The sequence below is a fragment of the Hyperolius riggenbachi genome, chromosome 1 (assembly GCF_040937935.1).
Source record: "Hyperolius riggenbachi isolate aHypRig1 chromosome 1, aHypRig1.pri, whole genome shotgun sequence".
In the NCBI taxonomy this organism is placed as follows: domain Eukaryota; kingdom Metazoa; phylum Chordata; class Amphibia; order Anura; family Hyperoliidae; genus Hyperolius; species Hyperolius riggenbachi.
In genome coordinates this window covers 482,078,847-482,097,010 of record NC_090646.1, presented here as the reverse complement: position 1 = coordinate 482,097,010, position 18,164 = coordinate 482,078,847, and positions in this window count along the sequence as shown.

The following is an 18,164-nucleotide window of genomic DNA, read 5'->3' as shown; positions in this document are numbered from 1 at the left end:
TAATCTTTGCCTTCCCATATAGTTAAGTTTTATACATCAAACTCCCAATCATGTACAGAGGATTAAAAACCAGGACATTTGTAAAATGTTTATTTAGTGAATACAAGCTCACCTCAGTGCACCTTTAACAATATCAGACTCTGTGACCTATAGCAAGCTTGCAAGGTTTTTCAGGCCTCATATATATTTTGGGTCAGTAACTGTAATTAATTATTAGAAGCTATAGGATGAACATAAAAGCCATATTTGTTTTTGGCAGTCACAGTATTCTGCTCTGACCTGCCCCCTTTTGCCTGTTTTTCATTATTTTAATATTTCTTAATCGTAATGTAAACTGACTCACTAAATGTTTGCGAGGAATAATTGTGTTTAGGCACACCTGCACAAACATGGTCACCATTCAGTCTACTGTCGGTTCATAAAGGTTTTGTATTTTTAGTTAACATGTATCCAGCCAGGGATACAATGCAAAATGATAGGTACATATGTGTCCATGTTTTATTGTATAATGACAACATATTTTCAAGCTAAGCATGTCATCATCATCAATACTGTTTCATTTAGTTTATGACATTTCATTGTGATCTAAACCACCAAAAATCTACAGAATTTTAAGCATTGTCTCCTTGAGCAGTAAATAATCTTATTAGCAAATTACTATTACACATGGCCACTATTGAATTCCCATAGAGAACCTGAATTGAAAATAGGATGGACTGACCAGGCAAGGATTGAGCTGAACAGGACAGCCCTAGGCACAGCTAAGCAAACACTTCCATTCATAGCAAACACAGAAATATTTCCTGCACGATGTTTATTCACGTTTCTCTTTTAAAATGGAAATGAAGATACTTGGCCACACATATGTCACATCTGTTTGTTAGTCAAGGTGCAAGACACACTGGCCTCAATTCACTAAGATTTTTCAAACACTTTATCAAACTTTTGATAATTTACCTCATGCGTAAAATCTAATTTTGAATTCACTAAAGTGTTAAATATGTATTAAATATTTTATTGATAATGTTCAATAAATATATAACATAATATAACACCTTAGTGAATTCAAAATTAGTTTTTACCCATGAGGTAAATTATCAAACGTTTGATAAAGTGTTTGATAAAGCTTAGTGAATTGAGGCCACTGTGTTCCAGAGGATTCAATGCCACTGGCCTATAGGCATCTCTAGACTCTAACAAGCATATTCATACTAAAGCATAAAACATCTGTATACCACTGTGATGTGTTTTAAGTGCTGGCACACTTCTCATTCATGATCTTTTTGTTATTAGATTTTGGGTCAGCAAAGCTGATGTAGGTGAGTTTCATCGAGAGGCTGCTGAATAAATAAATGGCCATATCTAATGCATAAATTCTGCCCCCAAACTTCACAGTGTGTAAAAACTGATCACCCTGTTCTCATATTAATCTTCCTCAAAGTCCTCTGGAAAAAAAATGTCAATCTTTATTATGTAATTAAATTAATTTAGCAAAAAAGTTAGGCTTCAGAATTAGAGGGGATGTTATGTAATAGACATATTTGTAGGTCACATGAGAAGCATAATGACTTACTTGGAATGACATTCATTTGTGTTCCAGATCCAAAGATTAACTTTCCCCAGCCAGAACCACTATTCACACATCACGTTCTCCCTTTACAGAAAACCCAATTATGCCAATGAGTCAGAGCTTACAGGTATTATGCGTGCATTCAGACCTTGCACCTCTTTCTGACAGAAGCAACTTTTTAGGATACCTACAGATATGAGATGATTATTCCAATGGTCATCTTCTGTATGGGTAAAACAGACGGCCATCAAATTACCATTATTTGGGTATTGAGCAATCAGGGCGTTAGAAAATATTTACAAAAAATGATTGTTCAAATCAAGAGGTACATTTTTCCTCCACAAAGATATAAACACAAAGGCTTTGTTTACCTAAGCATTTGTGATGATAAAACTTTCTGAATCCCTGATTGCAGCTATATTAACACTCTATCACAATCTCACGTGTGTGGTAAGACTAAATATTTGCATATTGTAATGAGCTGTCATTATCATGCTCATACTATTCATATACAGAATATTCACTATCTATTTTTAAACTCTGTTATATCTCCAAGGTTAGTCAATAGATGACATTGCTCTCAAGCACATGCCAGAATAAAATCCATAGCCATGAGCAAATTACATACTGTATAAGGCAGCCATCAACCAACAACAATCTGCAAATGCAAATGTTACATAGATTTCAGCTCTGAAAATTGAGGCATTGTGCCATATAGTGGCAGCTAACATGCAACTTTAATAATAATAGAAGGTCATATGCATGAAAAAATAGCTAATCGTTTAGCAAACAACACATCATTTAACAATCCCAGGAAATCCCTGGAAATATTATCCTTCTGCATATCCATCTCCATGATGTGCAAGCCTCAGCTTTCTATATCTGAGATATAGTAAGATCAGTTGATGTTACAACTTTTTTTAAATTATCACCCATTCATTGAGTACATGGTACAACTTATTAGTACACATTGAATCACGTATCTAACGAAAACATATCAAAATGTCATATAAACTATACATTGATTGAAAGTGATGGAAGTGACCAGGCCATTTTTCACAATTCAGTACTCTGCAGTTGTAAAAGCTCGCTGTAGAGCCATACAACTTGGCACACAAATGACCCCCCCCCCTTTTCTTGCCACCAACAGAGCTTTCTGTTGGTGGCATCTGTTTGCTGTGACTTTTTTATTAATTTGTCTTTTTTAATAAAAATGTCTATTTTATTTAAATGTATGTCTCCCCCTTCCTCCCTCCCCCCCCCCGACATCCAACCATAGAGATCACCGCTCATAGGCATCAGCCTATGAGAGGGATCTGTTTCCACGGCTCTCCCGGGGACAGCTGTCCTCCGTCCAGCGCTGCAGTAGATCACAGCACTGTACATATAAATAAATGTATTTTTTGTTTGTTAACAGTCTGCTATCCACAATCGTGGGCTAGCAGCCTCTCTACCCCTGCAGGGAATGGGCGCAGAGGGAGCGCTCATTCCCTGCAAATCTCGCGCATTGCGAGCTGTCACAGTCCTGTGTTAGGCGCTCCCCGGAGAGCCACTCTGTGGCCGCAATTCTGGGATTATTTTATCAAATAGACGATCAGGAAATTGCACTGTTCATGGTTTAACAAAAATCAGAATTTTAAGGGTGAAATTGAAACTTTTCTTTGAGCTAATCAGATTTTGATGATGACTTAACTGACAACTTAATTAGATAACCAAGCTGACCAAGTTAATTTATCAACTGTCCCTGAATCTGATTAGGCCCCTGTAAAGTTTCATTTCAGCCCTGCAAATTCAGTTTTTTTTTGGAATGAAAAGCTGACATTTCATCACATCATATACAGGACTTACATTGATTATGTTTTATATTTCCTATGCTGAGTTTTACACCATAAATAAATTGTATAAAATCTACGTATTTTATTTGTGATTTGTTATTTATTTTCTCCAAAAATAACAAATGAAAAACATAAACGGTGCTCTTTTGCATGGATGCTATTCATATAAAATACTTATTTGTATAAATGTTGGTTAAATTTAGAGAGTTTGGTAAAATTAAGTTGCAAAAACTTACTTGGATTAACATTTAACTTTGTCCCCTGTCCAAACAATAGTTTCCCATAACTGCCTCCACTATTTGCACTCAGGCACATGGCTTTACACTAACTACTTAGATTCCCAAATGTAGTAGCTATACTATTGTAAAGTGCAGTTCCTGTAAAATCTGAATGCGGGACACTTACTGGTAATCACTGTTAATTGAGTTCCACTTCCAAACACAACATTGAAGTTGTTTCCATTCACACTGTGTGTCACCTCATATCAAAAACCTTCAGAGCTAAACTTATAAGTACAGATAAGTACCACTAACCATATATTAATGTTTTATCCATGTGCATCCATGTATAGACAAACACTAGATTCCTATAAGAACTATAGAAACAAAGCCTGAACTGTCAATAACAAAAACATTTTATGAATAGTATTATTACAAAGAATCATATTATGAATATACTTTACTTGTTCAAAAATTGTGTAAAGATTTTGTTACATTAAAGTGAATTGAGTCCTACAGGGTATGCTATTTCAGTGAACCCTTTTATAGTATACACAATGCCAATAGTGTATGTAAGTATGTAGATAAGTATGTACAAAATGGAGAAGGTGTTTTAAAAATGAAATACCACTTACGAGGGAGAACAGTGAGCTTTGTGCCTTCACCAAAGGTGTATTTCCAGCTACCACTACTAGCACAGTCATAAACCCTACTACATAAACTAGGAGACAGATCTGTCTGTATGAGATGGCTCTTGGAAGTTGGAACTGTTAATTCATTTATGATTATGTCTCTGTATAGTAAATGTAATTTCATAAAACATAGTAAGACCACATGACTCCTTCACTATGAAGTTTATTTAATTAAGAATTATCCAGTCTAGCTCGTTTTCCAGCAAACACCCAATACCTTTCAAAATAATTTTCTCCCTTCCTACATTCCCTTGATTATGACCATTTTAATGGGTTAGAGTCACACACAAACAACACAAATACACATACCAATAGTGACTTACTACTTACTTGGTAGCACTGTTAGGATAGTAGCAGTTCCAAACACCAGCTTGTAGGTACCTTGATTACCACATTGTCACATCTAACTACAGTAACTCATTTGCTATGTAGCTACCATTAAAGACACAAACACATACACACACACACACACACACACACACACACACACACACACACACACACAATCTACTGGGTTACAAGATAAAACAATCTTGCATACTACAGGGAGATTGCACTAACTTTGTGTGCATGCAATGGTACATAATACCATTACTAACCAGCCAACTGTAGCCTGTACCAAATAGAAAATAAACAATTCAAGTGTAAAGCTAAGTACACAGATGCAATGATTGTCACCCATCAGAAATCAGGAAATGATCCCTCGAACAACAAATCTGGGACCTGTGCTGTACAGACGCATTGCTAGCCTTAAGTGATGCATTCTGTAGCTATGGCAGAGGGATGTAGCAGAGAGATCGCGATTGGCAAATTACAGAGCACGCAGGGGTAGAAAAAATAACACTGCAATTGGGTATGCTCGGGCAACAGGAGTTGTTAGAGATCCAACATGTTAGATCCTTGAGCAAACACAGGCGTATGCTGCACACACACTAGATAGGCAAATGAGCAGTTGTCAAAGCAGCTGTTATTGCCTGTTTTGGAAAACATTTATATAATGTGTGTACATGTGCTTATAGCTAAGTATGCTTAAAATAATATAAAATGAAGCTCTGATCAACAATGCCATATATATGTATATTACTGATTTTGTTTGTATTTTGTTTGTATTTTGCATTATGGATCAGGCCATATCTGAAGGTATTTTAAGCACATTTAGTTATAAGTACTTACTTACAAAATAACTTGTCATGGTAATTGACCTCACAGTAGAAGTAATATTATACACTAAAAAAATAAACACAATAAACTATACAAGTAATATTATACAATTATGTAATGTACATGTATAACTCCATTCATTTTGGTACAGCAATGTACACCCTTTTCATCTCCAGACATTTTGCTCATTAGATAGTTTCCTCTTCAGAGACAGGGCTTGATTCACTAAAGCATGCTAAGTGTTAGCACGCCAGTGAAAAGCCACTTAGCACGTGCAAAGTTTCCGTGCGCAAAGTGTAGCGCTGCACGGTGCGCGCGAATTGTCGCACCGGTGCATGCAAAATGTCGCACTGTCTGCGTGCAAAATAGCCTGATAACCTTACTTTGCACGCGGACGGTGCAATATTTTCGCATGCACCGGTGTGACGTTTTGCGTGCACCAAATAGCGCGCGATCAGTAACAGCTTTGCCCATGCAAACTACTTAGCACCCTAATTTGCACGTGCAAAGCTTTTAGGCGTGCTAACTGTGTTAGCACGCTTTAGTGAATCAATCCCAAATCTACTCATAGGACAGCCCAGCAGTGTGTATGTACAGAGATTATTAAACTTTCATCTGAAATAATCAAGAACAATCGTGTAATGATCGCTGCTGCAGCAGCTATTACTGGAAGTATTAGTGCTGCAGCTCAGGCAGTTCTGATCTATTTCCATGCAAGTTGCATAGCTTTGTCTGTCTTTCCCTGCTGTCAGCTTGTGACTGATTATCATTCACCTGTGTGGGAATCTGCATGTCTGCTCCCATTGGATGACCTCAGTATAAAGATCTGCTTCCTGCAGGGTTTCCTTGGGTTTTCATAGCTTCAGCTTAAGCCTGCCTTGCTGTCGCTTTAGCCCCCGATCGTGTTTCTTGTTAAAGATACTTTGCTGGTCTTTGCATCATATATTGGTTCATTGCCAATATATATGCATACCAGCACGTTTATTATTTTCCTTGTATTTGTGTTACGTTAATACATCAGTGTCGCTGATGTATACGTACACAAACTGTTTATATCCTGTGTGCAGTTAGTCAGCTTTCCAGCACGTTTTGGTAGGTTGCGCGTACCGTGACCACCCGTGCTGAGGTAGTTACCCTGCTCCTGGTTCTGTTTGTGGATTGCGTTCATCTCTGCGAAGAGATAACGAATCCTTCTGAATCCTGTTCTGTTACCGTTTGTGGATTGCGTTCATCTCTGCGAAGAGATAACGAATCCTTCTGAATCCTGTTCTGTTACCGTTTGTGGATTGCGTTCATCTCTGCGAAGAGATAACGAATCCTTCTGAATCCTGTTCTGTTACCGTTTGTGGATTGCGTTCATCTCTGCGAAGAGATAGCGAATCCTTCTGAGTCCTGTTCCCTGTGTTACTCCATTCCTAGTCAGCGTTCCTGCTTATGTCATATATCGGTTCATTGCCGATATATACATATGTTAGTCAGACGTTACAAATAGTTTCATTGATAGCTGTAATTGTAATACGCTAGGAAAACATACTTATTGTATATTTATCTGTGTTACGTTCATCTATCTTAATCCTGCTGTTTTCTGACTGTCCTGTCCTGTCTTTGTGAGGCACGCCATCGCCGCATCGCATTGGCTGCCTCATTCCAGTCTGTCTGGTTTTGGACGCTTGCTGTCGCTAAGTAGCCGCTAGCTAGCAAGCGTTCATTCTGTCTACCTGTCCTGATCTCCTCAGTTCTGGTTTGTGCGCTCAGCGCTACTTTGCGCTGAGACGTTATACGAAAGCATTGTTTGTGGCTGTCAGATCTGCACCGGCTCTGTGCGCCACAATCTCCTATTGGAGTCAGTCCTCCCCTCCACTATACTAGGGATAGCCTGTTTCCTAGTGCTAGTGTGTGTACCTCCTCCACGCCAGCTCATGCGTTGCATGCTGACTGTGGAGAATACACCACCAAGCTTTACATTATGAAAACCCCATTACCAATCCCCATTGTGGGGGGGATTCCCAGAAAGTATGACACTGTTAATTATGGTTCCTGTTCCTTTAAAAAATTTGAAGAACTTAGCTCTGAAACAGAAAATGAGTTTTTCTCTGAATGTGCCAGGTTCCTGACCAATCCTGATCTCCAAGCGACTCCTGTTTCAACCTGGGCACTCCAACTAAGTTATATTTTGTTTAAAGGGGAATTATTCCAGTGGGCATTTGATGTTCTTAATCATTCCGATTTGAAAGATAGACCGCTGGAATTTCTAGCGTTTGTGATCCATAACTGGTTGCGCATAGATCCATTGCCTTTTCCTCTTAATGAACTCCTAGCAGCAGGCCAATCAGCTGCTCCTTCAATTGCTTGCAAGAATGAGCAGCAAGCAGAAAGTGTTACTGATAATTTTCCTGCAGCTTTGAATAAATCACCAAAAACCGCAAGGTCAAAGGCAAAACGCAAACGTTCTAAGAAACGTGTCCAATCTGCAGAATCATTATCCTTAGCGACTGAGACCTATAATGAGATTCTGCCATTAACAGATAATGAAATGCAATTGTCTTTCAGGGGAGTTAAATGGACTTATGAAACTACTAATGAACTTTCCTCCCTGGCTAGGGAAAATAAAGATTTTTGTTTAAAAGAATTATCTGAGTATGATTATGATGAGATATTACAGAGTATTGAACAAATCAACTTATTTGTGAACCAAGGGAAGTTTGCATACACTACAGTTCAACACTTGCTACAGGTATTGGAAATTCTTAAGAATAAGGAATCTGCCAATCACCTGCTAATTAACCCTATACATGTGCCTGCCACAATCATATCTGCAGACTGTGATCAGCCTAAATGTTTCGCTGTTAAGTATGCATGGGATCCTCCATTCGAGAGGGGAGAGATGGAAGCCCTGGTCTGTGAATGGAAGAATGATTCAAGTTCATTTTGTCAATTTTACAGTGCAAAAAGTGAAATGGTATTGAACGCATGCATTAAGTCAGCCTATAACCTAATAGAGGCTGGTGTGTGTAGGTATGACCGTGTGGCTCCCTTGATTGATGTGTGGGAACTGATTTTGGATGATTTTTATGTGACTCCGAATTCGCAAATTTGGCGTTCTGACCCGCCTGCTTCAGCACCTTTGGCTGATTCAGCAGGTGATTCGGAGCTCTTTTTGTGTGAAATTGAAGTTCCTGCAATTCCACCCTGTACCAGGGATAACTCAGTGTTACTTCCCAGTAAAACAGAAGCCACTGATACATTCTTAACCTTGCCCTGCGCAAATTTCTCAGCAGAGAATCCAGAGGTCCTGCTGACTTCCGAGTCCAGTCTAGCCAGTACTCATGACTCTTTGTTTAGTGAAACAGACACCAGAAAAATCTTGCCTGTCTCTGCAAACACTTCTGCAGAAATTACCTGTGTTAATAAAGTTCAACTCCTGTCTGATCCAGCAGATGCCAGTAGGTGCACTGCATCAGTTTCCGAGTCCCAGCAATCCTGTCTAGTAAACTCAGAACCCCAGCATCTGAATTTTCCAATTTTACAAATGAATGGTGATTCAGATGCGCAAACATTGTGTCTTGATCTTCCTGTTTCTACACCTCGCTCTAGTTTCGTGAATAGCTCAGAGCATCTGCTATGTGAACCTGAAATCGCAGAATTATTACCTTGTTCAGAAAATTTTCCAATAAATTTGCCCTGTACCATGAATTGTGCAGTAGATCTCTCCAATGAAACTCAGGTCACAGAATCATTATGCTGTCCAGCAGGTGCTTCCATGGTTTTGCCCTGCAATATGGACTGTTCAGTGATCCTGTCCAGTGAAGCTGTGGTCGCAGAGTCTTATGCTTCACCCAGTACTTTGGATACTTTAAACCCTCTAGCAGAGGAGGCTGAAGCACTGCTTACCTCAGTTGGTGTTGCAGTAATATTCACTTGTCTAGCAGCTGTTTTGGAATTAAAGTCTGCTCTAATAAAACTTGATGAATTTCTGCCCAGCAAAGCAGAAGCCATTGAAATATTGTCCTCGTCAGCAAGTGTGTCAGATACCTTGCCCTGTACACAGTCTGATTTAACCAATGTTGAGTCCCTCTCCAGTGTTGTAACAGCCGAGGAACTCCAGCCCTGTCCTCTGAATGTTTCAGAAGTCTTGCCCTGTAACATGGATAATTCTGATTCTCTGGTCAAAATAATAGAAATCTCAGAATTTCAGTCCGGTCTGATGAGTGTTCCTGAAACCCAGCCCTGTATCCTGAAAGATTCTGGTTCTCTGGCCGCTGTGGCAGAGGTTCCAGAGTTCCCTTCCTGTCCAGGGAATTCCTCAGTTTTGCCTAGTCCAGTGGGGGCTGCTGCAATACTGACTTGTTCTGCAGCGCCTCATGAGCTCCAATCCAGTGTATTAAATGAGTCTCTGTCCAGTCCAGAGGTAGTTGTGGAGTCCCTGTCTGGCTCAGTGCATACATCAGAAGATTTGTCCTGTCTTGTTAGTGCCCCTGAATCTGATTTGTTACTGACTTTGCTGGAATCAGCGACATCTAAGTCTGATCCAGCATTCTCGTGTAAAAGTCCAGTAGTTGCGAAGTTTAGTCATGATGATTTTTTTTTGGCCAGTCCTGGTTTTGGTCCTGTCTTGGCTGACCCTGAGGCTCACAGTTCCTTGACATGCCCAGAGGTTTCTCTTGTGCCGGTGTGCCCAGATGTTCTTTGTGTGCCAGAATGCCCAAGTGTGTCTAAGGTGTTAGCGTGCTCTGATGCTTCCTTAGTGGGAACACGTTCTGATATTGCCAGTCTGCCTGCATGCCCAGAGATGGTTCTGGTCCCTGAAAGCCCTGATATTGATGTTTGTCCTTGTGGCCCTGACTCGGGAATTGCCCTAGGTTCCATAGGGGTTCTTGATAGTTCTCCATGTGAGCCTAAGGGGCATTCTGACCTATGGGGATCTCTTTGGAGCTTCAAGGTGTTCTGGGAGGTCTCTGAGAAAACTTGTCCTGGTGCCTTGGACTGGTTCAACAGTGGGTTTTGTGTTGGTAAAGACAGTACCGGTGGGCATTGCAAAGGCTTTGGCGTTTCTGAACTGTTCCTGGAAGGCGGTGGGTATCGCTCAGGGAGTTTCGGAGGGCTTTCTTCTGGAAATCATGGTTCTGATGGGTGTCACACTGGGGCTTGTAGTACTGATGGGCATGGTTCTGTAGGTTCTGGTTCTGATGGGTCCAGTCTTGTGGGGACTGATTCTGGAATTCGGTCTTGCCGGGCTGTCCCGGTCATCATGAATTATCAGTCAGACTGTTTTGTTGGAAATTTCAGTTTTGAAAAGCGTCTGGAATCCACTTTTAAAGGCGGGGGTACTGTAATGATCGCTGCTGCAGCAGCTATTACTGGAAGTATTAGTGCTGCAGCTCAGGCAGTTCTGATCTATTTCCATGCAAGTTGCATAGCTTTGTCTGTCTTTCCCTGCTGTCAGCTTGTGACTGATTATCATTCACCTGTGTGGGAATCTGCATGTCTGCTCCCATTGGATGACCTCAGTATAAAGATCTGCTTCCTGCAGGGTTTCCTTGGGTTTTCATAGCTTCAGCTTAAGCCTGCCTTGCTGTCGCTTTAGCCCCCGATCGTGTTTCTTGTTAAAGATACTTTGCTGGTCTTTGCATCATATATTGGTTCATTGCCAATATATATGCATACCAGCACGTTTATTATTTTCCTTGTATTTGTGTTACGTTAATACATCAGTGTCGCTGATGTATACGTACACAAACTGTTTATATCCTGTGTGCAGTTAGTCAGCTTTCCAGCACGTTTTGGTAGGTTGCGCGTACCGTGACCACCCGTGCTGAGGTAGTTACCCTGCTCCTGGTTCTGTTTGTGGATTGCGTTCATCTCTGCGAAGAGATAACGAATCCTTCTGAATCCTGTTCTGTTACCGTTTGTGGATTGCGTTCATCTCTGCGAAGAGATAACGAATCCTTCTGAATCCTGTTCTGTTACCGTTTGTGGATTGCGTTCATCTCTGCGAAGAGATAACGAATCCTTCTGAATCCTGTTCTGTTACCGTTTGTGGATTGCGTTCATCTCTGCGAAGAGATAACGAATCCTTCTGAATCCTGTTCTGTTACCGTTTGTGGATTGCGTTCATCTCTGCGAAGAGATAGCGAATCCTTCTGAGTCCTGTTCCCTGTGTTACTCCATTCCTAGTCAGCGTTCCTGCTTATGTCATATATCGGTTCATTGCCGATATATACATATGTTAGTCAGACGTTACAAATAGTTTCATTGATAGCTGTAATTGTAATACGCTAGGAAAACATACTTATTGTATATTTATCTGTGTTACGTTCATCTATCTTAATCCTGCTGTTTTCTGACTGTCCTGTCCTGTCTTTGTGAGGCACGCCATCGCCGCATCGCATTGGCTGCCTCATTCCAGTCTGTCTGGTTTTGGACGCTTGCTGTCGCTAAGTAGCCGCTAGCTAGCAAGCGTTCATTCTGTCTACCTGTCCTGATCTCCTCAGTTCTGGTTTGTGCGCTCAGCGCTACTTTGCGCTGAGACGTTATACGAAAGCATTGTTTGTGGCTGTCAGATCTGCACCGGCTCTGTGCGCCACAATCTCCTATTGGAGTCAGTCCTCCCCTCCACTATACTAGGGATAGCCTGTTTCCTAGTGCTAGTGTGTGTACCTCCTCCACGCCAGCTCATGCGTTGCATGCTGACTGTGGAGAATACACCACCAAGCTTTACAAATCGCTTCAGACAGCAATCACCCTAAATGTGTATATAGCTTTAGCCATTTTCATAATTATTCCCGGGATCTTAGAATTATTAATCCTAGAAGGGAAGGGCTGTTTTACACTACATGTGATTTGCTGCGTTTTGCAAACCATTTCTAATCATTTGCAAACTTCAAGACACAAAGGCACAGGCTTCCTAATGTAATTCATGGGATACCTTTCCAATAGTATAATTTGATTTTACCTGATCGCAAACAACTATCCTGCTGCATGTTTGAGCGTTTGCACTTAAAAACTAAAGAAAATTGCAAAACGCATTCAAACAAAATGCATACAATCACATAAAAATAGCACTGTGTTTGCAGTTACATTTTGTGATTTCTCTCATATAGTATAGACTGTAGTTGGGGAGTTCCTCTGGAAAGCATTGTTAGTGGATGTGCATATCAAGCTCAGCTAAGGTTTCGGTTATCCAGTGGAAAAAAAAATCTGTTTACTGTCACATGCACACTTAATCTAAATCAAGCAGTAGCTGTAGATTAGATCAATGCAAACTTACTTGGTTTCACAAGAAGCCTGGTTCCTTCTCCAAATATAAGTTTGGAAAAGCCAGCATTACACAGTGCTAAATGTCATTACAAAATTACACATCATGCACACACATCATGCACACACATGCAGGATGCTAGATACAACTACACAATAACCATCACCACAATAATAATGAGTTACATATTGCACACAGTACATTAATAAAAAAAAGATGTGTCTATGAATTTAACAGAATAGAGGTTATCTAAACCTGCCTACATATAGTGGTCCAGACTTGTTAGATAAACTAAATTTGAACTGTGTGTGTCAATTACTCAACATTCATCATGATCATGACTCAAATGAACCCTATTCTAGTTATGCAAATCTAGCAACATTAATGGTTTTGCATGTAAGGATGACTCAATGATAACACTAAGCAAAGTCCTGCTCCACTTTAAACTCTTTTCAGCAGACTATGTAGACCTGGCCATACACTCTTCAGTCTTTGTGTAATCAACCAAACAGTTGTTATAAATGGGCATTTAAACCCCATTTTAAGTCAACTTGACCCTCAAAACTAATCTGCAGTTATCAAATGGTTTTGAAAGTAGCAGATCTCTAAATGATCAAATCTTTCTATAATTTTCTAACAATGTATGGCCACTAAAATAGACATGTACTAAGCAATCGCTTATCAATCGTAGCATATTGCATTGTGAATTGTAATGTAAAACATACTCAGGCTGCAATTCTGATTTCCATAAACAGGATGCAAAGATGTATATAATGCATCCATGTAAAGACTAAGACAATTGTGGTTACATCTTTTATTGTATGCATAATAAAAAACATTTTTCTGTCTTTGCTTACAAAGACAGAATGCTAACAAATCATTTGCTACAGTGCATACTTTACATCCAAATAGCAACTAATGTTCAAAAATGAAAGTCAGACTACTTGAAAAGATGAAAGGTGTCATATCTCTCTGCAGCACATTACTAATCAAAAAGCCTGTGTTATACTGGTTAATACTGATGTTGCTTAAATCTTTATTTGCATCAATTTGTGAAATGAAATGTGAACAAGAATAGATCACAAATCATCTTCTAAATCTTTCATTGTATATATACATCATTATTTATGTTCATTACAACTGTAATCAATACAAGTGTTAATGGAAAAAAATGTACTGTACTTACTTGGGATGACAGTTAATTTTGTTCCACTGCCAAATGTAAGTTTGACATTATTTGTACACAGTGTATCACCCAATTACAAAAACAGGAAGTTATAGCCAAGTACAGTGAACAGCAAAAAGTATTTTCTGTGTGCTGTGTATGGCAATGCTACTCTCACTAATGTTTACTCATGGGATAGGTACAACTCATACATAAAGTAATTATATATATATATATATAGACTAACACAAGTTGCAGTGTTTTATTTTACCAGTTATTGTTGCTACATAAGTTTGACCTACAGCAGATTGCATACAAATGTAAAATACAATACTTTTCACTACTCATTCAAGTGGCTTTATATAAACACAGTGCTGTATTTTTTTTAAGTAAAGGACATTAAGAAAAGTTTGGCTTAACATAGTGATGATGCACCATACCCTATTCACTGTATATGCTAAACTGCAGGTAATGGGATAACAAATAGCAAGGATCTGCTTCATTACTTAAGATGTGACTATCTTAAATCTGTAAAAAAAAAACATTGGGTTCTTAAACCTGATTTCTTGTCTTTTGTTGTGTTATTTCTACTAGGTTTTATTTGCAGAACTATTTTGTTGCTTTTGCTTTTTATTAAGTAGATTTAAGGAATGTGTTTCATGGAGTACTTGCTTACAATTATCTATGTCATTATTCATTTTTGCTAGATAAACTAGCAGGCAGTTTTATGTTACAGAGTACAGGGAGCTTTAGCTTTGTCCAACCCACTCAGAAAAAAACTTACTTGGTGAAACATGTAGTTTGGTGCCTTCACCAAAGGCGAGCTTGTTCCCAAATGTATTAGCACACAGTGCTTCATGCTATATCAACAACCTACCCTGATTCTCAACAGGATGCAGCTCATAGTATGCAGTACCTAGTGCTGCACTGTACTTTTTCTAAATGCTCTACAGACACAAACCAAAAGTAATTTATGTATTTTTTGTGCTGTAACTCTTTTAAGCATTTATTTTTTAAGAATTATATCTGCAGATGTTTATATTTACGTCTGAAAAGCCATTTCAAATATATTTAACTGGATGCCTTTAATAATATAATATACATGGTTTCCACAAAGTCTCTTTACAATTTCAATAGTGTAGAAAGAAATGGCTGACACAGTCCTCCTATAAAATTACATTCCCAATTTATTGATCGATTAAATGGGACACGTGCATCTCTTTACATTTTCAAGTTATACGGAGGTTACCATATTTATTTTCTTTTAAATGATACCAGTTGGCTGGTATTCTACTGGTCTTTCATGCATGAGTAGCATCCGTCTGAATCACACACCTAAACAAGCATGCAGCTAATCAAGTCAGACTTCAGTCAGAAAGATCTGATCTGCATGCTTTTTCAGGGGCTGTGGCTAAAATTATTAGAGGCAGAGGGTCAGCAGTGCTGCCAGGCAATTTGCATTATTTAAAAGAAAATAAATATGTCAGCCTTCATATCCTTCTCACTTCAGGTGTCCTTTAAAAAAATCAAATGACTAAGAAGTATGTGGTTGGATTATGGATAGATACAGGGTACCTGAAAAACACAAATGCAGTGTGATTACAAGCGTTGATAATGACTTAGTACATAGGATAAATTTGATTATCATATATTATTAATTGCCTTTTTAGTAAGTTTTTCATATTGCAAAGATACTTTGTGGACACCCTTTATTACAAGCCCAATCATTGCAATGACTGGTCTGCTTAGTGCTTTGTGGATGGGAGGGACTACATAAAATAAATAAGCAAGAGGTATTAATAACATAGTTGGCAACTTGGTTAGATGTTTATTTAATAATCATTATGTATTGTTATATTTTGGGGGCTTTTTATGCTAAGAAAGATTATGAAATATGTACTCACGAAGGCTTATTGTCACTTTAGTTCCGGCTCCAAATGTAAGTTTGGTGAAACCAGAACTACCACAGTGATACACCTCAATTCAAATATGTACCACAGTCATCTGTTGTAGATGTGAGTGACTGATGTTAACCTTTTAAAAAATGTTTTGAAAGTTTTTTTGAAGATCAGTATGTACATATAATTATAATTTGTGTTAAAATAGTAGTTGGCATTAATGCATTGAAGAACAAATGTGCTTGAATTAACCAATGTTTTGGATTATGCTGTATACACACTATGCAATTTTCCCATCAGATCAACAGATCAATTGATAATTTCCAGCCTGTCTAATTTGCTTCCCATTGAGAAAGTGATCACTTTTGAGATCAGTACTGCACAAAATGTATCTCTTTCCCATTCAGAAGCTGATCGGACGTGAATTATCAATCTGTCGATCTGATGAGAAAAATGCATGTTGTGTATACAGCAGTATGCAGTGCCCACTGGTGAATGTATTGTTTTTGGTAATAAATGACAATTCTTAAAAATACTGTAATAGTTTGAACAAATGATATATCTGCTACTTGGTTTCCCAGTTCTACTTTTGTGAATAACAGTCTTTTGTTGCAGTAACGCTATTTATTGTTTTTCCAAATTAAAGACAGTATAACAAAGTAGAATCAAAGTTACAAGTTAAGGTTCGCTTCTCTAGTCCTATCTACTCTGACCAATTGCATATAAATGCAGGTACTAAATCTTAAAGAGAACCCGAGGTGGGATTTAATTATGTTAGTGGGGCACAGAGGCTGGTTCTGCACACTAACACCAGCCTGTGTTGCCCCATGGTGTGCCTCCAGGACCCCCCTGCGCGCCGCTATCCCCTCCGCAGTAAATGTTTAGCTATGCTGTTAGCGCCGCTCCCTTGCCTCCTCTGTATCGGCGCTACCCGCCCGCGTCCCTTCCCTCCCGCTGATTGGAGGGAAGGGACGCGGGCGGGTAGCGCCAATACAGATGAGGCGGGGGAGCGGCGCTGACTGACACCGCATAGGTAAAACATTGTGCTGGCGACACGCTGTAATTGATTCATTTTTTGAAAAAAATAGCATTGTTTGCGTAACTACATTAATATTATTTTGAGTGCTTACTTACTTAGTGACACAGAAAGTATGGTTCCTTTTCCAAATATGAGCTTGTTGACACCAGAAGTAGTCACAGTGCTCACTGTTTTAACAAAAATTATAGTGTTCTATTTCACCCAATTATCTTAACCAATATTAGGATAGTGTCAAACCCCGATATAGTGAAGGTGAGTACACACCTGTCTATCACAATACACCTTTTGTTGCATATTATTATTATTATTATTTAGTATTTATATAGCGCCGACATCTTATACAGCGCTGTATAAAGTATATTGTCACCTAACTGTCCCTCAGAGGAGCTCACAATTTAATCCCTACCATAGTAAAATGTGTATATCGTGAAGTGTATGTATTGTAGTCTATTTGGGGGGGGGGGGAAGGGGAAATCCTGTAGTCTATTGTAGACCAAGTTAGGAGGAAGCATATTAACTTATCTGTATGTTTTTGGGATGTGAGAGGAAACTGGAGTACCTAGGAAAACCCACACAGACACTAGGAGAACATACAAACTCCATGCAGATTTGAACCGGCACTGAAAGGCGAGAGCACTAACCACTATGCTACTGTGCTGCCCACACATGTGTGCAACACACATAGGAAATGGAGTGGACACTGAGATGACTTGACAGCTTCTCTGTAGTCAGATCATAGTGTAACTCTCACTGATGACTAGTAAGAGTTTTTTTGTTTGCTAAAGCTGTCTGTCTATTCACATACATGAAAAGTGTAAGCAGAGGCTTTCACTGAGTAACCCGTGTACATTATTTGCAATCAGCTTTCTGTGGAAAATGCATAGGCGATCAAGATTTCACTGTTAACACCTAGAAATAACAGAACAGTCTGTTCCAACAAATAATACATCTCTTACAATAGAATATTACAAAGGCATGTATTTGCATTACACCAACTATGTACAAAGTCTAGCATGCATAATTCATACATAATAATGATAATAATCAAATATTTGTATAGCGGTTTTCTCCTGTTGGACACAAAGCGCTAAAGAGCTGCAGCCACTAGGACACATTCAAGAGGCCACCCTGCAGTGTTAGGGAGTCTTGCTTTGAACTCCTTACTGAGTAGTACTAACCCAAGATTAAAACCCTGGTCTCCCATGTCAAAGGCAGAACCCTTAACCAGTATACTGTCCAGCCACATACAGTAGATAAGATGTAAGATTTAATAAAAACTTGATTCTAATAAAAATATTTTAAAACAAATGTCCTTCATCAAAGATTAATCA